The sequence below is a fragment of the Parasteatoda tepidariorum genome, chromosome 4 (genome assembly GCF_982258835.1).
Source record: "Parasteatoda tepidariorum strain Cologne lab strain chromosome 4, Ptep-v5.0, whole genome shotgun sequence".
Lineage (NCBI taxonomy): Eukaryota > Metazoa > Arthropoda > Arachnida > Araneae > Theridiidae > Parasteatoda > Parasteatoda tepidariorum.
In genome coordinates, this window is record NC_141758.1 from 116886941 (window position 1) to 116914389 (window position 27449).

General features: G+C 27.5%; 1 pseudogene across 1 annotated transcript; it reads left to right on the forward strand.

Moving 5' to 3' along the window:
- The first annotated feature begins 82 nt into the window (after window positions 1–82).
- On the forward strand, window positions 83–26802 carry LOC147812624 (WD repeat domain-containing protein 83-like; annotated as a pseudogene). The gene is made up of 7 exons (XR_015433421.1): window positions 83–189; window positions 262–477; window positions 10112–10224; window positions 13752–13788; window positions 13905–13911; window positions 18243–18357; window positions 24800–26802. The product of XR_015433421.1 is annotated as a WD repeat domain-containing protein 83-like (transcript).
- Window positions 26803–27449: the final 647 nt, after the last annotated feature.

The window sequence follows — 27449 nt, forward strand, 5'->3', positions numbered from 1 at the left end:
AAGTTAATCCTCTGAGACTCCATTAAGTCATCATGTAATTTCAAAAGTCTGCAGAAAGTTTGAAAGTTGGGTAGAGCAAAATAAACTATTTTTTAATTTGTATATTTCTTTAGCTATGGGTTATCCTAATATTTTAAAAAAATCAATTAACTTGTAAACAAGGTGCTGTTCGCACAATCCGCTTTAATTGTATGTTTTGTTAACCATTTAAAATACAATGCTCTTTGTTTTTCTTGCTGAATCCTTTCATTTTATTTTTAGTTGATGGAAACTATTGCATGACTGGTGGATCTGATAAATCAATAAAACTATGGAATCCTTTACTTATGACTTATATGGGACACGGATATGAAGTGTTAGACGTTCGTTCAGTCTTCAGCTGATAGTTCACATATAGCATCCGGTGGAATGGACAAAAGCATTTTTATTGGGACGTTAGTACCGCCCAAATAGTGAGAAAGTTTCGAGGTCATGCTGGTATGTTCTTTTATTAGAGAGTTGGGCAATTTTCTTAATGTTGATTTCATATGTAATTATTGGAGATCTTAATTGCTTTAATATATAGAATTTTTTTTTTCCGCAGTACATTAGGGAATCTGTTCAAGCCATCTACTGTTAAGCTAAAAAGTATTGATCTTCAAAATTTTAAGAAAAGTAAATAAAAATATGTAGAAGTTTGTCTGAGGTGGCTTAGGGTTATACCCATTAAGTTGGTTCTCTTTTGTGCATTTTTTTTCTTTTTATAGTTTCCCACTTTTCACTGCCTGAAAATCTCAAAGGCTTAGCAATTACTTTAGGAAAGTACTAATACAAAGGTCTTTTTTAAATCTACACTCAGTTTTGTGAAACAAGAGTATTTCTAAACTTCTCAAACCAATAATTTAATCATTAAAAAATGAAGTATATTTAAATAATTAAATCCTGCAAAACTGGTTTTGAAACCATTGTGGGATTAAATTTGCCTAAAAATGTCTTCTGTCTCAAAAAAAATTCTTAGAGAAGTTTTGAACATTTTGTTCTTATTATTTAGATGAAAAAAACTCCAGGGGCCTAGCTACTAGGGTGTTGTAAGGATCGTCTTGTCCTGTTAGTGTTGCATATTACAATCTTAATTGGCAATTTCTAAATTGTCAGTATCAATAGATACACATTTCAAACAATAGGCTTTCTTTTTTTTAATTTTCAAAATTTTTATAATGTTTTAATTTCTAACTTTCTTTACATATTAAACTGGTGTTAACACTAAAAGCTATTTCAAATCACTTTAACAATGTTCTAATTTTCTTTTGAAAATCCGAAGCTAATCTACAAATTAAGCTTGTAAAAATAAATTCATCTTAGTTATTTTTTAAACATTTAAAAAGTATTATCTATGTTTCTATTTAAAGAAATACAGATTTCCATTGAGTGTAAAATTTTACACTTTTAAGTGTACAATTTTTATGAGAAAATTTATTATTTTTTCCACATTTTCTATTCAAACTACAACTATTAATATAAATAATTAAAAATAACTTTTAAAAAGAATTACTTAAAAATACAAAAACATTTGGTTTAAACCAGCCAACCCTAGTACAAACAATGTCAGTTTTTTGGTTTATAAAGGTCATTGCCCAACAACCATATGCAAAGGTGTTGAAAATAAGAAATATGTTTATTAATGATAATAATACTTATAGGATACGATAATATCACAATCATTATTATTGACTATGATCAAATAGTGAGACCAAACTTACCTGATAGGCAGCAGCTTGAAGCTCAAAGAACTAAAGGAGCTCCCGTAGCTAAAACACTATGTCTTTAAAACTAAAATATCTGTTTTTTGGTTTTGTGAAATGAATGAGCTTAAAATGCAAACAAAATCGCTATTAATTTAATATTTAAAAATCAATAATAAATAAAATAAAGTTTTTAAGAAAAAAAAACTTTTCTTTGGTTTTGAAGAAAAAATTACAAAATAAATTTTGAGTTTAACTTATAAGAATCCAGTTAATGTAGTCTAAATTAATCTCCCAGATATTTTCACTTTATATAAATTTTGTCTTAAAATGTTTAACTATGTTTTCTTTTGAAAATTACTGAAACTGTAATACTTTGGTTGAAAAAGTAACGCAATTCTAAGTTTTCAATTTGATGGTTCTAATTGATGTTCAAAAAACAATGTATTAAATTTTGTACAAGGGAACTATTTTTTTAACGTTCTATAGCAAATATTTTTTTCCTTACCTCACTTTGCAATGTACTTTTTTCTAATTTGTACATTAGAAGAAAATAAAATAATTGATTAAGAATATAAAAATGTAAAGCTTACAAGTTACAAGTAGTATGACATGATATTATTTTAAAGCAAAAGGACTGTTCCCGTCAAGTAACAATTTTCTTCTTACGTAGAAGTAACGACGCGCATGCGCACTGCCAAAAACAAAAAAAGAACTGAATATTAATATTCATTCGATGTTTAGAATTTCATGTAGCTGTTGAGCTTTAAAAATGTATTCTCTTTTCTTTTTTCTTATTAAATACTTAAAATATTCTTAGATTTGACTGTTGAATTAGAATTGCGTTGATTTCCTCTTATTCAAATTTTTAGAATTACTTTGATCATTTCCTGATAGAATTTCTAAAATCAGATTTTATAGATGAACCACCGTTAGCATTTTGGTGCTTCCGCCGCGAAACAACATTCTTGTTGTTATAGATTGTTTCGATTTCGGATTGATCAGGAAGTGTAAAGAAAAGAAAGGTAGGAAGATTTGATAATTTGATCTATATGAAGATTTAGATAATTTGATGCTTCAAATTTAAAGCAGTTGTTAGTTGTTTTGTAGAAAGTTGTTTTGTTTTGATTGTATGATGCAGTATTTGTTTACATATTTACTAAATATTGAAGCATCATACAAATTATAAATTTGATTATTAGTGTTGATAAGAATTTTTAAAATATGGAAGAATTAACTAAACAGAGAAAAATTAGAGGCGTTTTGCGTTCTAGCATAACAAAATATATAAACAAACTAGAACAAGAATTTGATGAAATAAATACTGATACTGAACTAGAACATCATTTAGATTTTTTGACTAGTAGATTAAAACAAATAAGTGATTTAGATAATACTATACAATCTCTAATTGTAGATGAAAATGATTTTGATGCAGAAATCGAATCTGCAATGGAATATGGTCAGAAAATTATTTTATGGAATTCGAAACTTTCTTCTAAGATAAAATCCTTTCTTCGTAATGCAACTGCTAATAATTATGATAGGGTAAATTTAATTCAGGCACAAGAACATTCCAACAACACTATAGCCACAGAGGTTTTGAATCGGAAAATAAACAATAATGTTAAACTTCCTAAATTATCGATAGAAAAATATTATGGAGATCCGTGTGTTTGGATAGAATTCTGGAATCAATTTCAAAGTACAATTGATAAAAATGAAACATTATCTGTAATAGACAAATTCTCGTATTTAAAATCACTTTTAGGAGGTGCTGTAGCTAATGTTGTTAATGGGTTTTCGCTTTCTGAGGAAAATTATAGAAAAGCTGTTAAACTATTAAAAGAAAGATTCGGTAGAGATGAATTAGTTATAAATGCTCATATGAACAAATTGTTAAATCTCTATCCTGTTAAAGATGCTAATAATGTTTTAGGATTAAGAAAATTATATGACACTTGTGAAGTACAAATTCGAAGTTTGGACTCTTTAAAAGTAACTTCCGGAATGTATGGACATTTATTGTATCCCATTTTGATTAAATTAATTCCTGAAGAATTAGCTTTAAGCTTTAACCGTAGAAAATTAGATAAAGCAAATCTAAGTGATTTTGATGTAATGGAACTGATAAATTTTCTAAAAATTTAAATAGAATGTAGGGAATCTGTTTCATTCCAAAACTCGAGGGTAGATAAAAAGAAAAACTTCATTAATCATAATGCTGTCGCAAAACAACAATTTGGCAATTCGCGTGAGTCACCTCGAAATCAAAATCGCCCTTTCAATTCAAATGTAAACAAAACAGTAGAATATTTAGCTCCTGTCACAGAAAGTAATTGTATCTTTTGTAAAGAAACTCATAGTTCGGAACACTGCAACAATGTAAATATTGATGAAAAAAAAGATTTGTTAAGAAAACAAGCTCGTTGCTTTTTGTGCCTTCAAAAGAATCATAGAATTAGAGACTGTAAGAAAAGGACATTTTGCGATATATGTAATCATAAACACAACAGAACAATTTGCTATCAATTTGGTAAAGCTGAGGATAAAAACGAAACTAAAATTGTTACTGTGCTATTTCGCAATGCCATGAAGTTTATAAAACTGATTCGTTGATTAAATCCACTATTGGAATTTATTTGCAAACATGTACCGCTATGATTAAATCATCATTAAATGAAGAAACTTCACCTGTTAGAATATTATTAGATAATGGATCCATGCGAACATCCATTTTAGAAGAAGTTTCAAAAAAGATTAAAACTTCCCATTGTAAGATCGGAAACCTTATCTGTTTATGCCTTCGGAGCTGATGGAGCTCAAGAGAAAATTTATGATGTTGTTAAAATCAGATTAGCTAATAGGGATCAACCTTCTTTAAATATTGAACTTGAAGCTCTAGTCACCGATCAAATATCTGCTACTAATTTACCAGCACCTGATACCAACATTCAAAAAGCATATAAGCAGTTGAGAGGCTTACAGTTAGCTGATTCCTATGACTCTAAAGAAAATAAGATAGAAATTTTAGTTGGAGCTGATTTTTATTTTGACATTGTCAGTGGTAGAATTAGAAGATTGAACGATAAACTGGTAGCTTCAGAAACCATTTTTGGCTGGTGTCTTCAGGGACAAGGAAGCATTCATAAAGATCTATGTAGCTTCAAAATTATCGTCGAAGAAAAATCCATCTCCGATCAACTAAGAGAATTTTGGGAGCTGGAAAACTTAGGGATTAATGTGGACTCAGAAACTAAAAATAATGTTGAAAAGGAGATAATGAAAAATTTTGAAGAAGGAATTTCATATGCAAATAATCGCTACAAAGTGAAGTTGCCCTGGAAACCTGAATTAAAGAGTATGTTACATAATAATAAGGTAGTCGCCAGTAGAAGATTTCAGTCTTTGAAAAAATCTTTCATCAACGATCCAGTCTATTTTTTTGAATACAACAAAGTTTTAGAAGATTATCAAAAAGAGCACATTATAGAGCCTGTTACAAAGGAAAACGAAACTTTGAATGAAGAGAATTGCTTCTACTTGCCTCACAGAGCTGTGGTCAGAAATGACAAGAGTACAAGTAGATTACGAGTCGTCTTTGATGCATCATCGCATTCTGCTGGACAGATTTCACTAAACCAATGCTTGTATACTGGACTTAATTTATTACCTGATCTTTTTCTTCATTTGATTAGATTTAGACTTCATCCTGTAGCTGTGACTGCTGACATCAAGCAAGCTTTCCTGCAGATTGAAATTGATGAAGAAGACCGAGACTACACCAGATTTCTTTGGAACAAAAGCCCAGACGATTTCAGTCCTGATGAGACCTACCGGATGACAAGAGTTCTGTTTGGTGTGACATCTTCTCCTTTTCTACTTAATGCCACCATAAAACATCACTTGAGGAGGTATGTACAGAAATTTCCTCATACTGTTCAACTGTTAAATAAATCGTTGTATGCTGATGATTGCCTCATAGGCGAAGATGAGGTAGAAAGTGCTCTGACTACTTGTTTAGAGAGTCATGACATTTTTAAAGATGCTAGCATGTGTTTGAGAAAATGGAAAACAAATTCCCCAGAACTGTTTCACAAGTTGAAAGAACATAAATTAGGAGTAGATGACATAACTGATTCTTTTGATCAAACTTTAATACCTTCAAAGGTCCTGGGAGTTGCATGGAATCCCAAGGAAGACTATTTTTACTTTGATACTCGAAATGTTGAATTATTCCTTAAGAAAAATAAGGGGACTAAAAGATATATTTTACAAATTGCAGGTCGCATATTTGATCCTATTGGATACATTGGGCCATTTACTATTCGTATCAAATGCCTGATACAAGAAATATGGTGTTTAGGCTTAGATTGGGATGAGGTTGTACCAAATAAAACCATTGAGGCATTTAATAAATGGTGTGATGATTTAAAGAAATTGAGTAACATTCGATTACCGCATTACTATTTCTCACATGCATTACCTAAAGATATAGACAATATCCAGTTACACCTATTTTCAGATGCTTCCATCAAAGCTTATGGAACGGTTGCCTATCTAAGAGTAAAGCTAAATGATGGAAACATCATTACTAGTTTTGTTGCCTCTAAAGGACAAGTTGCGCCGTTAAAGATGCTCTCTTTACCTAGATTAGAACTTATGGGAGCACTTTTATCTGCTAGACTGAGTGAAAAAATCATAGAAGGTTTGGAATTTCCAGTTGAGCGAATTTTTTGGACTGATTCGTCTATTGCGCACTTTTGGATAAGAGGTTCACCAGATGGGCTTAAAACTTTCATAAAGAACAAAATTCAGGAAATTCACAAACACAGTAATCCTTCAGAATGGTTTCACTGTCCTGGAACGGATAATCCAGCTGATTTAATATCACGTGGACTTTCGGTTTCAGAATTAGAAAACAGCGACTTTTGGTGGCAGGGTCCACTGTGGCTGAAAGAAGATGAATCGTCGTGGCCAAAATCTTTAGAAACACACAAAGAACTTATTGCAAATCCAGAGACACTAGAAATTTGGAAAGTTTTAACTTTAAACACAAACGTCGCAGAGAGAAACGAAAACATCAACAATTTCCTTATTCGATACTCCTCTTTCACTAGGTTGGTTAGAATTACAGCTTATTGCTTAAGATTTCTTAAAAACTGTAAAGATACAAATAGAAAAAGGGATAATTTAAGTGCATTCGAGCTACAAAATGCTACACAGGTGTTAGTAAAATGTGTGCAATCTATAGAGTTTAGCTCTGAGATTAAATGCCTAAAAAACAAACAGCCAATTCCTCAAAATAGCAAAATCATATCATTGAATGTGTTTATGGACGACAATGGACTTATGAGAGTAGGTGGTCGCTTGAAATTCTCCAAGTTAACAGAATCACAAAAATATCAAATGCTTTTACCGAAATCTCATCACCTTACACAATTAATCATCGAACACTTTCATAACAAATCATTACACTCGGGAGTTCAGACAACACTTTATTTGATTAGACAATTTTACTGGATACCTTCTGGACAAGATAGAGTCCGAAGATTCATACATAAATGCTTGACTTGTTTCAAGACTAAGACACAAACTATTAATCAAAGGATGGGTAACTTGCCCAAAGATCGGATCGTACCATCACGACCCTTTGATAAAGTTGGTTTAGACTTTGCTGGTCCCATATTAACAAAACCTAATTTGAAGAGATCTAAGGTTGTAATTAAATCTTACATCGCTATATTTATTTGCTTCAGTACTAAGGCTACTCACTTCGAGGTTGTCTCAGACTTGACAACAGATGCTCTTTTAGCTTGTTTGAGAAGATTCATTTCGAAACGTTCAAAACCGTCGATTATTTGGAGTGATAACGCATCTAACTTCAAAGGTGCAAGAAATGTTTTGAACTCAATGCTTGAACTTTGCCAGTCAAACTCTGTGAAGAACTTTAGTGCTGAAGAGGGAATTCAGTGGCATTTCACACCGCCTGCGTCTCCTAACTTTGGTGGTCTGTGGGAAGCTAATATTAAATCCATGAAGAGAATACTCTTGAAAGTCACAAAATCTAACTTACTAAATTTTGAAGAACTGACTACGCTCGTAGTGCAGATCGAAAGTATTCTCAACTCACGCCCACTTTCGCCCATGTCATTAGACCCTAACGATCTGCAGCCGTTGACACCAGGACACTTTCTAGTAGGAGCTCCGATTATGTCATTTCCTGAACATCATACTGCTCCAGATTCTTTTTCGCTTTCTTCTAGGTGGAGCCTGATTCAACGTCTGAAAGACAGCGTTTGGAATAGATGGAGCCATGAATACCTGAGTCAACTACAAACACGTTCGAAATGGACTTGTCAACAAGAAAATCTGAAAGTTGATCAACTAGTCCTTCTTAAAGATCCTAGTAAGACAGCAATGCAGTGGAATCTGGCTAGAATTGTGAAAACTTATCCTGGAGAAGACAATCTTGTCAGAGTGGTTGACGTCAAAACAGCTAGAGGAACTTTTCGCCGAGCCATCTCTAACATACTTCCACTACCGGATGATGTTGGACTAACATCCAACGGGGGGCGGGATGTTCCCGTCAAGTAACAATTTTCTTCTTACGTAGAAGTAACGACGCGCATGCGCACTGCCAAAAACAAAAAAAGAACTGAATATTAATATTCATTCGATGTTTAGAATTTCATGTAGCTGTTGAGCTTTAAAAATGTAATCTCTTTTCTTTTTTCTTATTAAATACTTAAAATATTCTTAGATTTGACTGTTGAATTAGAATTGCGTTGATTTCCTCTTATTCGAATTTTTAGAATTACTTTGATCATTTCCTGATAGAATTTCTAAAATCAGATTTTATAGATGAACCACCGTTAGCAAGGACATCTATGTATATATTTTTTTTCTTCAAATTCCACATTTTTTTTCACATGCAATATTTATTTTGAAACTTATATATTTGATATTAGGAGTTTAAAAAGATATTTTCATGAAAGGTGCTCCAAGACTAGGCAAACAATAGTGTGCACAGCAGTTGGTACTTTGTTAAAATAAAAATATTTTAAAAATAAATAAGTCAATAAATTAAAATGAATAATATAATAGCTGATTAAATCAATAAAACTAAAATATCGCTTCAAATGATGTGTAAAAGAATTAACATACGTGAACAAAAAAATATATCTATGTATATATTGCATATTTTCTTTATCTATTTTAACAGTTCTATTAGCTTTTCATTTCTGTCTAGTTTAAGTTGCTTCATTTATACATGGCACTTGTTTGTTGCTAATACAAGAAAAGAAAGTTCAGTGGTCTTATGACCATGTCTAAAAAAAATTTCGGTGATTGGATAGGTATCGGAATAAAGAGAAATTTAATCATTGGTTGTGTGTTTCGTGTTCTATCCAAGATGGAGGATAACTTGAGATAAAAGAATTTTAAAGTGTTTAAAAACAAGAAAGAACAACTTTTTTTTTCAGGTTTTTTACGAAAAAGTAGAAAATAAATATTTTGTGCAACATATAAGAATCAAGTTGATGTAGTCTCACTAAATTTTCAGAATATTATGTTCATTTTATACAAAGTTTATCCTGAAATATGTGTAAGAATTTCTTATAAAATTGTTAAAGGGAGGCAAATGAAAAGTTAGTGCTTTTCAAATAACAAGAATAATATGAAATAAACCACCAATTTTTCATCTGCTAATTGAAAATATCTAACGATTTTTAAAATTGGGACAAAAATTGTTCCTTGCTGCCCCTGTTCGAATTTCAGGATGATTGTACAAATGATTCACACACAAACTCTTCCTTTTATTATTATTCATAAATTTCTTTTTGCTTGTTAAAAAAATTAAAAAATCTGGATGTCATGTTTACTGTCAATTGTCTGAGTTCTACTTACAATTTTAAATTATTTTATTATATATATGTTTTATTATATATGTTATATATCACAAATATGTGATTTTTCCACCATTTTTTATAAATTAATTAAGTACAATGAAATAGCATTTGTCTTTGATAAATTTTTAGCAAGATGTGTTTCTTAAATTATCATAAATGTAATAATGTGGTTTATTTTAAATTATTAAAGTTAATTAAATCCTTAGAGAAAAACTTCAAACAAAGTATATTTTCAACTAGTCATTTTTAAGATAAAAATGTTAGGCAGAAAAACTCTATTAGAATTTGTAATTTTAGAAAACAATTCTTAAAAAGAGAGAGAGAAAGAAAGATTATAATGCCTGGAAAAATAAACTTTACTGTTTATTAGTTAAGCTAATGTTAGCATTTTGAAAGTTCTCTTAGTATGCATGTGAATTTGGTCTAAATGTTGACAGACATTTATACTTTTCATAAACTAACTATAATTCATCAGTTTAGGTTATGTCAATGCTATAAAGTTCAATGAAGAATCTACATTTATACTATCTGCTTCAGTTGATAATACTGTTTGTGGTTGGGATTGTAGTAGCAAGTCTCGCGAGTCTATTCAGGTGATTTATCTTATTTTTATTGTTGATTTTTAAATGGACAAATTAATAAGATAATGAATTTAAATGCTATTTATCTTGCTTTCAGTTTCCTTTAATCCTTTCCTTTAATTTCCTTTCCTTTAATTTCCTTTCAGTCTCCTTAATATTTTAATTTACTACATTTTTATTTATTTTGTAAAAGTAATTGCTTCTTGCATTTTAACATAACTTTATTTAATATATTAAACTGTAATTTGTTGAGCTTTTTTTAAATGAATTTTGTTTAATTAAGTCTGGTTTTAAATTTTAGGTTTCATATGATATGAAAGGTTGTATGACATCTTTGTCAATATCAAAGCTAAAAACACTTTAATTTACATATTTCTTTTAGAAGAAAAAAAAAAGTTCTTATATTATAACATAGTTTTATTCACTATATTAAAGAAGTCTAAGAGGTTTTTTAAAAAAAATTAATTTTGAAATAAGTTTTTTTAATTGAGTATGATTTTTAATTTTAGGTTTGACATGATACAAAATATTCTACGATTCCTAAGTCTGTATCAGAAAGTGAAATAATACTTTTTGAAAATCTTTCTTCTGCAAAACTATTTACTCATAACATTTTAATGTATAATTACTTTTCATGGTATAGGTAAATGGGTAAAACTTTTAAATTGTTTATTTCTAATATGGAAAAGATTTTAATAAACATTATAATATTAAACCTATGAAAGATTTTTTCTCCCTTAAGAATTATGATGTATATAAGCTTCAAGATCTTTATACTAACGTTTCGTTTATTAATTTACACTTCAAAATTCTTTAGTTCGATCTTGTTAAAGTCTTTCAATCTTGTTGTAAAAAATTTTAAATAAAAAGAAAAATTTAGATAATTTATATTTCATTATTAACTTTAAAAACCCTATTTTTGATAAGATCAAATTTCATAATATTTTTAAAAAAATTTTTCTTTTAAAAGATTTTAACATAATTAAAAACTTAGAATATAATAAATCTCTTGTTCGAACTATATTAAATTATAATGATATTAGCAAAAATTTTGGAAAAATTAATACATTCAATAATGAATATCACTGTAAAGAAGAGAAATATTTTGATTATTGATAAATATCATAAACATATTATTACTGGTAATTTAAATATTATTGAAAACTTAGAGCTTAGGAATTCAATGATAAAAGGCACAAAATTTAGACCCATTTACAATATAATTACAATATGATTATAATACAATTAATTTACGATATGATTATAAGACAATTAATAAAATTCTAAAATACTTTCTTAATGATCTCAATAGTTTTTGTTTAAAGATGCCAAATAGATTCTCTTTACCTTTAGGTATGTTAACAGATTGGAAATCGGTTATTTATTATTACTTTAAAAGCTTTTTTTTTTCAATAATAATGAAAATTTAGATAACAGTATCAGTTCAACAAATTTTTCTAAAATTGTTCAATCAATTAAGCATCTACAAAAAAGTTTTGTATAAAACTACAGAAAAAAAATCATGGACAAAGCTAACAATAATTATGCAATCTTCTGTAAAAAATTCTATGTTGAACTTTTAAATAAGGAGTTAAAAAAAATAGTGAAAATTTTAAGCTCAGTAATTTAAATAATAATATTATAATTAAAAAAATTTTAGCTTTATATTGAAGGTTAAAAATTAAAATTAGCAATATAGTTTCCTTACTTAATTATCAGTTCGAAATTTCATAAAATTCCTATAAAATTTAGAACAATCACATCTGGGTCTAATACTTTCCTAATTACACCTAGCACCAATTTCTCTTACTATTTAAATAAAATTATTAACAATATTATTAAAGAAGGTTTTTCTTGAATTATCACTAATAATCAACCAATTTTAAAATTTATTAAACACAATAAAATTAATTCAATTGCAACTTTTGATTTCCAGGATCTTTTCAATGGCATTCCCCTTTCTAAACTAAAAGATGTCCTTTTGAATTATTTCTATGTTTTTAAAAATTTCCTTAATTAGGATTTTGATATTGGGAAATTCTAATTAATTTTTGTCATTTTTAAAAATTATCTTTACTATGGAAAAAATATTTTTATCCAAATTGATGGAGTAAAACAAGGATCTTAGCTAACTTATTTTTGCTCTATTATGAAAAAAATTATACTCTTAATATTAAACTTGTTGATGACTTAATTATCTTTAATTTTCAAGATTATACTATTTTATAAATAATATTTACCTCTAGGAATTAGTCTTGCTTCGTAATCATGATGATTATAATAATTTTAGTTTTTTGGATTTCAGTATTATAAAAGAAGAAGATATCTGCTTTATTGATTTATATGATAAAAGAAATTATTTTAATTTTAATATAAATAAACTAATTACTTGGAATTCTAATGGCTCTAAAAACATCTATTCAAATACCATTTGTAATCAAACGAATAGAATTAAAAGAATATGTAGTAATTTTAATTTATCACAAAAACAAATAGAAAAACTCTTTCAAAATTTGGTCAAAAAAGCAATGGATACCCAACTAAAGTAATTAAATTCTATATAAAATCATTGGGTTAATTGTATGTTATAATAAATAAATTTACTAGAAATTTCTTTGTTAATTTATATATTTCTGCCATGTGCAAATCCATTTCAGGCTCTCTCACTCACTCTCTCTCACACACTCACTCTCTCTCAAATAAATGTTAATTTTCTAAAATCATTAAAATTGTTTTATTAAATATCAACCTTTTATTAATTATAAACTTCTTTAAATTATCCAGTATAATATGTGCTTATCAATTTTCAGGCCTATCCTTGGTAATAAGTAAATCAAAAGCGCTTCGGTACTGCAGTAAGAACACTATAAAATGAAATCTCTGTATTTACGCTTTTACCTCAATTTGCACTTCCGTTTTCAGATTTTATAATTTGGCAATCTTTTTACGAAAATATTTTAAATCATTCTTGAAAATATTCCCTTACTTGTAAGTTCATTTGAATTCGCTACTCGCTTTATAGATTTCCTTTTGTGCTGTCTTTTCTTTACATTTCATTTTCTGTTTTTTACTTGAAATTTTTACTTAATGTGTTTTATTTTGTTTCAAAAAAAATTTTTTTGAGTGCTCCTCACACTATTGTATTGATATATTTTGCTTTGGCTATATTGATACAATATTGGAAAGCACTCCTTTCTGCGAATATAATCGTGTGAGCTGATAAAGAGTTTGTTTTTTCCAGGATTTTTAATAATAAAAATTTTTAATTTCATTTTATTTAAATAATTTTCTTCTTCTCTTTTCACCATTCTGTAATTTTTTCCATGTTTCTATTCATTCCATAATGTTTACTCTATATTTTGAACTTTTATATATTTATATATATTTGTGTGTATGCATGTAAAAAGAAATTTTAATAATTGAGGATATCTGTGGATTTTACACAGACCATCGGCCATTAAATATTATGATCTTTAAAGGTGTATATTTCCATTAAATAATTTTAACTTGATTTGAAATTGTGTTATCATATTTTTTAGGTTCAGTCAACTGTGTTAACTTCACAAAAGATGGCCAGTGCTGTTTAGACAATACTTTGCTACTTACAGATAAAGAAGGAGGTGAAGTGCTTTCTGATTAATTATCATCTTTTATTTTAACTTTGTTAACATTTAATTTGAAAACTACTTTAGATATTGAGTAAGTTTACTTATATTTCACTTCTTGACAAGTTTTTGTTGATTTTACCATTTAATCATCACATCAAAATACTGTCTTAAATTTAATAAACGGCATATCTTTATTAGTATAAAGTTTGTTATTTTCACTTAAAATTAGCACATTGAAAGTAATTTCAAGTATTTAAATATTCATTTGCTACTTTTCTTTTCTCAGAAAAAGAATATCCTTTTGATATATAAATGTACTTTATATGTTACTATATGCTTAAATGTACTCGACATGCTAACAAAAGATCTGCTTGCTGGAAATTCTATAGTTGCCAAGTTACTTTTAAAAATACATTTTAATGATTGTAAAGTACTTTAAGTATTCAAACAATTATATATGCCATTATTTCTTTACATAGAATAAAATAGGGTGATTTGAAACTTTTAAGTTTAAAAGTTAAATTACTGATTACAAAATATAAAAAATGTATACTTTTGTAAACTTTTTTTTCTGATTTTGACAATTCTGTTGAAATACATTGTTATAATTTGGATTTAATCCACTTTTATTATTATTGTACAATTTATTTTGATTTCAATAGCATGAACACTAAAATAATAATAACTCAACGTAAAGATTTAAATTCTTCAGGAAGAGAAGAATTTTCTTATAAGATATTCAAGAGAAAATGAAGATAAGATTAAATTTTGTTTGTGCTCAAAACTACAATTTCTATATTGATATAATTATTCATAATATACTTGTATTTCGTTGTATATTAATATTTATATATTAGCATATGTTTCTATATTAGTGTATACCTGTATTTTAATAACTATTTTGAATACATTATTAAAACTTGCATAGTAACTCTCATCATTAGTTTTTGAGAATTTTAAGCAGTTTTTGACAATTAAAATATGTTTATGATGCTTGACGTGTCGAAGACCAAACCCTCTTTAATTAAAAAATCAAATCTGTTTTTATCCGTCATTTTAAAATTTATTAACTTATAGTAAATAAAAGGAATGTATTTGTTATTTCGTTTTAATGCATCTAAAAAGAGAAATGAAAACTATACTAGCAAAACAAATTAAATATGGGTGGAATATACGGCTTTTAAAATAGCTATTTTAAAAAATAAAAAAGGTGGTTACATTAATATAATTATACTATTCTTAAGCCTTAACTTGCATGACTTCTTGGTCAATTTACTGGCTTTAGCAGGAGTGTTTTTACCTTAACAAAAATGTGTTACTGAAGGGAAAATAACAATTATGGTAGCAGAATTTTTAGCATAAATACAAACAAGTAAATTTGCAGTAAAGAATCAGCAAGATTTTATATATTTTGTAGGCTGTATACATCCTCTAATCTTTTCTTTCTGTTTATTTATGAACTTAGCAAAAGTTTTCAATTAATCTGATTAATTGTCACCTTATATTTCTGTAAAAATAAAAAAACAGAAATAGATATAGTGTATTTTTTTTTTCTTTTCGGAACTAACTCTATAGTAAATCCCGTCCGTACATTAATTTTCAGCTTATATTTTTGTAAAAATTGAGAAACTGTGTTTTGTTTTCTCCCTTCCACATTTAAATTGATTTCTGACACAATAGCAAAACACTTGAGTGCACTAATTGTCAGCTTACATTTCTGTAAAAAGTTTTTAAAAAAAATCAATATCTTCTAATTATTGCTTTAAAAGACATCCTCTCGAAAGGGATAACTTGTTATAAACAAATGTCACTTAATGCGCTGTTATTCAAAGCTCTTCATTTTAAATACAAATTCACAATTAAAGTTTCAAACTCAACTTAAGCAAAGTTAAAATTATTTTATCCTAAATCCTTTTATTTAGCTGACTTGAGCTATAGTAACATTAATTGACAGTTACAACACATGAATAACATTCTCTGTGCCTGATTGATTGAGAGCTAAAGTTTACTAAAAAGAAACTAAACTAATATTTACCTCATAGACTTAACGCAAAGTCATCAACAAGATTACTTCATCTAGTGGAATCTCAAAAAAGTATGATAACTATACTTGGCACTTCATTAAAAGATCTAAGCTAGCTGATAAATAATTTGTGCAACTTTGGCATAGTTGTGTCTCTTGGTTGGGAAGAGGATTAAATGTATAATCTATTAAAATTAAGCTATAATGCTGCCATTTCAACAATGAAACTCCTTCAACAGATAATGTTTAGGGTGACCCGGGGTAATTCACGATCACTCTGTTTCTGGGGTAAATAATGATCACCTAAGTTTTATTTAAAAAAAATTTTTTTTTTCAAATTTAAGACATGGACAAGAATGCTTGTACACTTTACTAAAGTATAACTACATTTACTTAATAATAATTTTTTTGTTTAATCTAACAAAATAAGTATCCTTTAAACTGCTTTCTGTATTTTCCATTTCAAAGATGGGTTTCAAAATGTGCACATTTCTGCAATACTCTGCAGTTACTCCTTCTCTTAATAATAAATATTTTGAGTCACTTTTTTTTCTTTGATATAAAAATAGTGTGAGCTTTTGTTTAATTGTTTCACATCTACTGTAAACATTATTATTGATTATAGGAAACTATATCAAATGTTGCCCCCTACAGATGGGGTAATTATTGATCACTGGGATAATTCCTGATCATTGTCATTTCTTCTTATAAATAGTATATAAAATAGCTTATAAATACCTAATTGTTTTTTCTCAAATAACAGTTCACATTTATTAAGTGGAACAACTATAAAATATATTTTAACTGTCATCACAAAATTTGTTTTTAACTGTATACAAGACTGTATTCTGATTTGCACCATTTCTGGTTTGTCTTACCTTGCTTCTATCTTAATTTTATGTGTGTACATCGTTAGAATAATTTTTAAGTTAATAAATTAGCCTAGTATAAATATGGTGAGAAATTATAAGCCTAAAAAGGATACTAAGCTTCTAGAAAACAAAATTAGTGAATTTCTTTTAATGATTGAAAATTAAAATTTCAGTGTGAGAGCTGCTGCTGCATACCTTACTTAACTTTACACTTTCCCTAAATGAAGTTAAAAAATCCAGCAAAAGTAACCCATGTGGGAACTCTCTAATATTTCAGAAGAACATGAGAATGAGTTGGCTGATTGCCTAAAATGTATGGCACAATGCAAAGATTTTTGAAATTTTAAAGTGTTAATCGTTCTTCTTGATTTTAAATAAATCATTTTATTAGCTGCTTAAACATATCTTTTTGGTTTGTTAATTACCATTATATAATTATTTTTAAGCAGCCCCTTTACAACAAAAACTGGTGATCAGTAATTACCCCAGAAGTGATCAGGAATTACCCCAGAAATGATCAAGACCAGGGTTAATTCCTAATCACTAAATATTTAAAATCTTTTAAATTCTAATTAGATTTTCAAACAAAAGAAGGTGGCATTGGACTCATCTCATATAGCCTCAAACTTCCAGTAAATATTAAAATTCTGTTTCAAATAGTTTTTTCACAAAATAGATGTTTGCGATTTTTGATCAGGAATTACCCCAGGTCACCCTATAAACTTTAGATTCATAATTAAATGGGCCAATTTGTAATCATGTATATAAAAATAAAATTAAATGTCACACAAAATTAAATGTAAAATAACAATGCAAAGTTAGACTGCAACTGAAAATCTTCCATCACTTAGGAGAAAAGCAAGATATGGGGGGAACTTGTTCAAGTTTCTTGTTGTGTTTCTTTGAAGCTATTACTATTAATTTCCACACAGTTTTTAAAATTCGAAATTTTTTATTACGGCAACTGAACCTCAAAATTGAAGCACGCATTTAGGAAATCTTTTTTCAGGGGGTCTATTTGCGTGATTTCGTCATCGATCATTTTTTTCGGTAGTTACTGCTACGGATTTCACTATTTTTAAAATTTGATTACGACTTACAAAAAAAAAATTTACTGTGTTTTTCCCCTACAAAATTCGAGAATATCGCTCATAATATTAGAATAAAAAAAATATTCCAAATTCAATTTAAAAAATTACATTACTATTATTTTTATTATTATTATTATTATTTTTTTTAAGTTGACACTTCTGTTACTTTAAATTAATAACAAGTATATTTGTTTTTATTAAAAGTATATTGCAGAAAGATATTAATGTTAGAGAGGATTGTCGCACAAAGCCCGAAAAAATTCTGCCACAGGGTAACTCACGGACGATGATAGGTTATAGGAACTTTTAACTTGATAACTTAAACAACTGTGATTAATAATAGTACCAATTATTGTTTTTTCAACAATTGCTTTTTTACTTAGGTTTTAATTAAATATCTTTTCCATTATTATAAATGAACATGATTTTTAATTAGGTACATAGGCCATAAGAATGAGAGGTGTAGGATAGGAAGCTGCCTCAATGACACAGATTCCCTCGTAGTTTCTGGATCTGAAGATGGTTGTGTTTACATGTGGGACCTAATTGAAGTCAGTCAGTATTATTATTTTTTTTTTAAAGACAACTTTTTATTAAAAAACATGACTAAAATTATATCTATCAAGAGTTCCAAAAATGACCAACAATTTGAAAAGCGAATTGAAATAATACGCATGTAGAATTGCTGCAGTCCACTTTTAAAAAAACGCAGTGTTTGTTCTCAACAAATTCAAAATTAGTTTAAAAATTTATCAGCTGATGATGCTGATGATTGTTAAAACTGTAAAACAATGATTTCTACTACATGTCAGGTCATTCTGTTAATTTTGTCCTCAGACTGTAACTGCAGATAGGGGTTATTTGAAGAACATTGTCTTATAATTTTTCTCAATCGCAATATCATTTGGAAAAAAAATCCTGTCACTTGTTGACAAAACTGTTTTTTCATGCAAAATGTACATTTATCTCTTTTGATTTTTTTTTCCTTCTTAAAAGTTCACAGTCTTCTTCGAGCCCCTCAGTATTAACACAGTGCATATTTGTGAGATTATACTTTAAATTTTTTTTAAATCATAAAACAGATATAATTGAAAATTATAATATTTTACTGCTGTACAAATATTTTTTAAATAGGTGGAAATCATTAATTTTTTAGTCGTCACTAATTTTTTTTTTTGCTACTTTAATTCTCTATTTATCTCACATGTGATGTAGCCTTTTTCGAAATTACATCATCTCTGTTTCGTTATCTCTGCCAAAAATTTTACTAATATAATATTATACAAAGAATGTTCATACAATGTAAGTGATATCATAAACAAAAGAGCATTAAAATAGCCTTAGCGGATGGATGAGGCAGTGTTTTCACTACAGCGCGAGAATCTCACATTTTTTTTTATTTTCTCGCCTTAAAAATGTCGGGAAAATGTAAACAAATAGATGAGCAGTATTTTCCTCTTGGCTGTGTCACTTGCTGTGGGAAGTTGGGTCACTTCCTGTTATCTCAGCTAGAAGGAAGTGGGTGTTTCTGTTTTTAGTCAGTTATATCTTTGCTTTGAATAGAAGATGTTTCTTCTCTTATGCTATGTTTAGAGAGAGCTATGTGATGTTAAAGAGTTATGTTTAGTTTAATTGAATGTAGTTTTTCTTACTTTATATTTAAAGATTTATATTCAGTAAATATAGTTGTACAGTTTTCCATGAAGTGAATTCTTGAGTAGTAATAGATGTCTTCAATATCTTATACTTAGTAAGCTGGCCCCTATTTTTCAACAAAAAAATTATTATCGCCCAAAATTCGCGCACTCTATTAATCAATTTCAAAATCCGCAAATCTAGTGCATTTTGGGAAAAGTTTTATCACGTGACATTTTAAATAAAATCCGTTTCACTTTTCTACCTTGATCTTTAATTATTTTCAACATTTGTGATTCCGAATAGTTCAGCATCTGTTGAAGGTCTTTTGGCACCCAAAACCGAATTAAGACAAAATATCATAACAGATTGACTGATAAGCATTTGAGCAACCTAATGAGAATAGCTGATGAAAAAGTAGATATAGAACATTTTCCATATGATGATGCAACAAAATATTCAATTTTTAAAAAAATAGAAAATGTTAAATATAATTAAAGAAATAATTTTTATCTATTTGTGTTTTTCTATTTGTATTGTAATCGATTTGTGTTTTTTTAATTTTTAGAAATCTCACCCTGTTTTTGAAGAAGGGTGAGAAATTCTCTCCCATTTTTTTCTATAATGAAAACACTGCATGAGGTATGTTTCCATTCAGCACATGCGACGTCATAATCACTCAGAAATCGTTTTTGATTGTACCAACTATCGAGGTCTTTTTGGGCAATTTAAAGGTTTAATAATTAAATAAATACACATTTGATGGAGAAAATCAATCAGATATTCGGATTCAGGAAAGAATTTTCAATATGTTTTGATTGAAATTTTTAAAAAAATAAGAGATGCTGTAATTGTTCATTATACCGCGGAAAATTTTTAATGATTGGGCTGCTTCCATTGAATCTAACTTATTACTTGAAATTTGTTTTTTTCTCATAAATGTGTTACTAATAATAAATGTGTTACTAATACTCTACACAAACCAGTAAGGATCAAATGCTTTTTACTGGGTATCTCTGATTCTTGAATTTAATAAGTCTTTCACATGATTTATGGTATGATTTGTAAATAATTTGTTTTGAATCATCAAACTCTCTACCGTTTTATATTTTTTGTATGCAGGATATTTGTGTAATCCATATATTTTCATATAAATGATCTATTCATTTAGTCTTTTTGCTGTATATCAATCGTTTTTAAACATCCAATCAGTCTCCATTTTCAAAGCCTTTTGAATTTTACAAGAAATACAGTAATACATGAAATTTCTTTACATTTTACAGGAAATACATAAAGGATTATTTTGGAAGTGTTTTTTAGTTCATGTGATTTTTTATACTTGGCACTAAGATTTAAAGTTTGCAAAGGTTTGGGAAACCTATAAAAGAAAACGAGTATTTTTGAACACCCTATACCAAAAAATCAAGCAATAAGCTCGTAACTTTTATTGATTACTTCAGTTGTTATTTTTAATAACTACGTGAAGTTTCCTAAAACTAGAGTAAATTTTTATGGAAATATGGACATTTTTATAAAAAAAAAATTTGCTGTAACTTTATAAATAGTCAATGGAATTAAACAAAAATTTTGAAGCAATTTAAAATTAATTATAAAATTGTTGGTTTAAAATTTTAAAAGAATTCATTAAAAACTCAAATAGATCTAAGTATTTAAGGCAGTTTTATTATACAGCGCATGCACAGAAAAATTTAAAAAATTTTTTTCATAATTTTGTAGTAAATCTTATTTGAAACTTAAAAATTTAAAAACTAGTTTTTGTACTTTCAAAAGAAAGCCTGAAATTATCAGGGGGTTTGCACAAATTATATTTTATATCATAAGACAAATTTTACAACACATGATAACACCTTATAATAATCATTTGGAAACGGAAATCTGACGGTATAAGGAAACAATATATATTTTTATGGTAGCTAATCCCCCACAATGCTAGTCTCATTTTTAGTAAATCTTGTTTAATAGTGCAAAACAAAATTTGTGGAAAACCTCTTATCATTTTGAGTTTTCTTTTAAGAAGTACAGAAACTACTCAGAAATTTGCTGGTAACTTTTTTAATTTTTTCTGCATTTGTTCAGTATAAAAAAACTACCTTAAATACTCTTTTTATGCCCAGTTATAACAAGTTTTTAAAAATATTTAAATCAACAATTTTGTAATTAATTTTAAATTGCTCCAAAAATTTTATTTAATTGCTTTAAATATTTATAGATTTATAGAGAAAAAAGAATGAATTTCAAAAAATTAAATTTTTTATAAAAATGTCCATACTTCTATTAATATTTACTCTTAAGTTTACAGGCTCATTGCTTGATTTTCTGACATAGGGTGTTCAAAAATACTTGTTTTCTTTCGTAATTTATTGTAGATCTCCTAAACCACTGAAAACTTTAAATTTTAATGCGAAGTATGAAAAATCACATGATCATGAACTAAACATTTCTAAAGTTTCAAAATAATCCTTTATATATTTCTTGAAAATTTTTTAAAAGAATGTCAAAAACTGAAAGTGTCTCTTCCTTTATTGCAGGGCACTGTATAATAAATTTAAAAATATATAATTTATCCTATTTAAAATAAATAGAATAAGTTAAAATTTTAATTTAAACGAATTTCTCCTGTTCTAGTTCAGGGTTTTCTTAACTTTCAAACATGTAAAATTTTCTGTCATGGTCGAAAAGGTAATTTAAAATCTAACACAGAAGAAGTAGGTTTATATCAATCCAAGAAAAAGAAGAAGAAAAACACCATAAATTTTAAAACTATCATTTAATTAATACATAACTGAAATATTTTGCTAGTTTAATAGTTAATATTAATTTCCAAAAAAAAAAACATGTTAAAAATCACTAAAATATACATTAATATTAAAAAACAAATTGCAATGAAAATTTGACTGGTTGAAAAAAAATCTTAAGTAATGTTTTCAAAGAAACTATTAACAAAACTTATTTAAAAAAAACTTGTTAACAGATATGCTGTAAACCAGAAAAATCTATATATATTTCTACATAGTATATCTGAATGCACTTGTATTTATTTATGTCGAAGGGAAATAACATAAATCCTTTTTAAAAATAAACTATTATAATTGAAACTCTGCAGTTTTTAATTTTCTGCATAAAGATTTAAATAAATAAAAGTAGTTTTTTTTTAAAAAAAAAAAGAAAAGTAAATGTTATTTTTTTTTTAAAAGAACTTCCTTGCTCTGCATTACAAATTTATGAATAACAGTAGACATTTGATATAATGAGCCTCATAGTTTGTGCCAAAAAGAATTTGATAACTAACAAAAAGATGGTGATAGCCCAACTCTTTCTTTATTATTGTTTGAAAAATCGACAGAGTGATTGATACATTTATTGTATAATGAGAGTTACATAGATTAGGAGTGGTCATAAATTACAACTATCCAAGACTTAAGAATTTAAGGGGCTTTGTCACTTGTCATTCATTCAAAGGGGATTCAAGGAGTTTTACATTTATTATGTGTTAAAATCAAAGAAAATAATGGTATAAATAGTTTATTGAGAACTTCTTCTGTTGTTACTTATCCCCCTGGTGTAGGAAAGCTTACACCAGATCCTAAAGACCCCCTCGCCTGAGAACATTGAAAATCTTACAACCAGGAAGCTCCTAAACAATACATATCTGCCAAGTCTCCTGTTTTTTAACGAAGACTCCTGTATTTTAAGACTATCTCCCGTTTACCTGTAAATTCTCAAATTTCTCCGTATTTGTTGAAGAAATTTTTGAAAAAAATATTTGCTGACAAAATGTCCGCTGATAGCAAAAATACTTCTCTTATTCCTCAATAGATGGTGCTACTGCAAGTACCGCAACATGTTGAGTGTTTATAGTTTAAGTAAAGTAATATAAATATAGTGAGTATTATAGTAATTATAAATAATGGTTTAAAAAATCTTCTTTTGATTAAGATTTGTATACGTATTTTTTACTTTGCTAAATTTAATATAGTTTTTGTTAAAGTAAGTAAATTATAAGTAAATAATATAAAGTTTATAGTCTAAGTAAATAATGTTAAGTTTATAGTTTAAGTAGTTATAAATAATGGTTTAAAAACTCTTCTTTAGATTAAGATGTATATAAATATTTTTTACTTTGCTATATGTAATTATTGTATATTATTTCCAATTTTGACTTACATAACTATGCATGATGTATCAAAACTTTACTTGCAGCCCAAAAAAATTTCGCTTGTGAAATCTCCCTTATTTTATTTCTCCAATGTTGGTAGGTAAGAATTAAGAAGATTTATCGCATAATTGAACTTTTTTCAGATCAAATGATTGGATTTTGGTCTCTATATTGGAATTAAACATTTAAATGTGTACCTTCTAAGGGTCTTGAAAATAAAATGGAGCCTATGGAATAAGAGACAGAACTTTAGGCATCATTCATTATAATGAGAGGCATACTGTCCGATATTAGACAACATTCTAAAAAGCGTAAACTATTTTAATAGGATGTGAAGTATACTGAAAAACTTAATTTATTGAAAACTATTTAAATAAGTTCTTTGTGTTGTATGCTTGTTCTTGTAACACTTTACTATGACCCTCCAATTGTTGATTCATTACTTTCTGGTAAATTGTGACCTATATAGATTTTTTAATCATAATTTCAAAGAATTCCAATAATTAATATTGGAATTTAACAGTTAAATGTGTACCTTCTAAGGAACGTGAAAAGGAAATTGGATCTGTGGAATAGGAGATGGAACTTTAGGCATCATTATTATAATGAGAGGTACACTATAATAGGAAACATACTAAAAAGCGTATACTGTGTTTTTATATGGAATGAAGTATACTGAAAAACATAATTTTACATAAGTTCTGTGTGTTGTATGCTTGCTCTTGTGACCACGTTAATATGATCCTCCAATTGTTGATTTATAATCCAATCTGATAGATTGTGACCTATAAAGTATTTTTTATCATAATTTCAAGCAATTCCAATAATTAATATTGGAATTTAACAGTTAAGTGTGTACCTACTAAGGGACATGAAAATAAAACAGTATCTATGAAATAGGAGATGAACTTTAGGCATCATTTGTTATTATGAGCGGTACACTATAGTAGGGAACATACTTAAAAGCCTATTCTGTATTTGTATAGGATATGAAGTATACTGAAAAACATAATTTTACGAAAACTATTTAAATTAGCTATAAAACTACATAAATATTAATAATTTTAACCCTTCAATTGTTAATTCATTACCCTCTGATAGATTGAGAAAGTATTTTTATCATAATTTCATTCTAGCAAAATCGTGTTCATTTGCATCAAATATTTATGTCATTTTTTTAGGGTTCCATTAAAGAAACTCTCAAACATGAAAGACGTAAAGTGGTTCATTCAATATCGTTTCATCCCTCAAAACCTATTATGCTGACTGCGGCTGAAGCAGATGCATATCTTTGGATTGATTCTTCTGAAATCTCAGATGTAGGGGATGACAATTGAAGATGCACCACCAATTCTGCATTTGGTGTCATCGTCTTGTACATATCTTTGTAAATATTTTTAGTTAATTTATAAATTTAAAGTTTGTAGTTAAATTTTTTTTAATCTTTGATATCAGTTCTCATTCAGTTTTGCTAAGCTTTTATTTAAATGACTTCTAATTGAATGATTCTATCATATATCTATGAAGTTTCAGATTTAAAAAAAAACATTTGTAAAATTTATATATATATATAGCACAATAAAAAAAAATGAAGAAAATGATTAAGTTTTATTAACTGTGCATAAACTGCAACTATATAACAAGGTTCACACAGTCCTTAAAAACTGCTTAATTTTTATTTTGGAAAATAAGGGCCCTTAAAAGTACTTAATTTTGGTTTAAGGTTTTTAAAAGTCCTTAATTTCTTAGCATCACTATTGTAGATAGAAACAATTTTTCATTTCAATTTTTTTAAACAAAGTGTCGCTCTTTTATCACTTAGAATTAGACCATGCATCAAAGGTAAAGCATTTTAGAGAGACAAAAATTAATGTGGGAGGTGCTAGTAAGGGGAAGAAAGCCTGTCCTTCATTAATATATTCTGCCTATTACCTAGAATGATACTCTATGAGGAGAGTGAAGCATTCTAAAAGAAAAAAAATAGTATTCCAAGGAGGATGCTGCACATGGAAGAAATAGTGCTTTTGGGGGGGGGGGGGCGATTTTAAGGTACCTAAAGGGAAGACCCACGCTAACCTTCAAAATTGACAGAATTCAAGAAATTTAGTTCTACTAGTAACGCATCTGCTTATAGGAATTAAGTAAAATGCTAAGAAAAGAAGTATCAGAAAAAAATGTTGCACTGGAATCCATAACAAAATCTATTTCCTAAAATCTTGTAGAATTACATAAATTTGTATAATATTTCAATATGTAATAAGTAACTATAAATTTATGGAAAGCATAAAATTTTTTAAAATTCATGATTGCACTGAAAATTAAACAGATTTGTAAGAAACAGGGTTTGAAAAATCCCAGCCCATCTTGGTTTTCTATAAAAAACCTGGAGTTATTGGATTTTTGATGTAAACATCATGTTTTTTTGTTTTGTTTTTTCCAAAAATACTTTAAATTTTTTTCCTGATTACTAAATAAGAAAGCATGATTGACTTCTAACAAGAAAGTTAAATATTTGGTAACTATTTATAAGTTGTTATGTTACAATGTAAATTTTTTTTAAAGTTTTTGATTGTTACTCTATAATTTTTATTTCTTAAGGATAAGCAGATTGTTACAGAAAAATTTAAATCTACTCAACTAAAAGATCTTTAGATTTTATTCATCATTTTGTTCAGTTAACATTACAACTTAATGTACTGTTTTTAATTTTTGTTCAATTTTTGGTTGCTTTAAAATTAGTTCATGTTTTTACCAGAATGTTTAGTTACATTATGTAAAGTCAATTCCTAATAACAGGTTTGGCTGGAAATAATTTTGTGCCTTTCATCATAAAAGTAAATATAACACATTTGCTGGTCTAGTAGTGTAAACTTGTTAAAAATAATTTTTTCAATGTTTTTACCAAATTTCTATATTTACTCTTCTTTTTTTTTAATATGCATGTAAAAAATTGCAAATCCTAATTTCTGCTCTTAATTTTACAAATCAATTTCAATACAGATTAGTTTCATACGTTAACTTTCACAATATGAATGATGTTAACTTTTAACAATCTGAAAATGTATTTTTTTTTTTAAAAAAACCGACCCGGGTTTGCAAAAACTGTGTGGTACTTCTTTGGCAAACCCTGTTAATTAATACACTTATATCAGTGCTTACATTATAATAAAATTGTTAGTTATTATTTTTTTTATTGATTGATTTTTTTAGGAAAGTAAACAATTTGCACTGTCTCTGGTGGCATTCGATGATAAACAATCTTACTATTTTTAAGTCTTTAATTTTTCAAAAAAGTACTTAAAAGTGCTTAATGTTTGCATTGTTGAAAGAGTGGGAACCCTGTATAAAGAGTATAGATAGATTGTATATATATATATAGATAGATAGAACTCATAAAATAAGTTAAAATATTGACAAAACATGGAAAATAATAAAAATTAATGAAAAGAGAAGAATAAACTTATTAAAATAAAATATTTAAGCAAAAATTTTATTTATTTATTTAAAAAAAAGCTTTTTAAAAAGCTGGAAAACAAAATGAATAAAAAGATATAATCTCTTCATCAGCTGACACGATTATATCCGCAATAAGAAGTGCTTTCTAATATTGTATCAATATAACCAAAGCAAATTATATCAAAAAAATTTTTGCATGCTCCTCACACTATTGTATTGATATATTTTGCTTTGGCTATATTGATACAACATGAGAAAGCACTCTTTTTAGCTGAAGTAATTGTGTGTGTTTGTTTAAATACATAAATAATTTTTTAAGTATTTTTAGAAATATTTTATATTAATAATTTTCCTTATATTAATAATTATTTTATA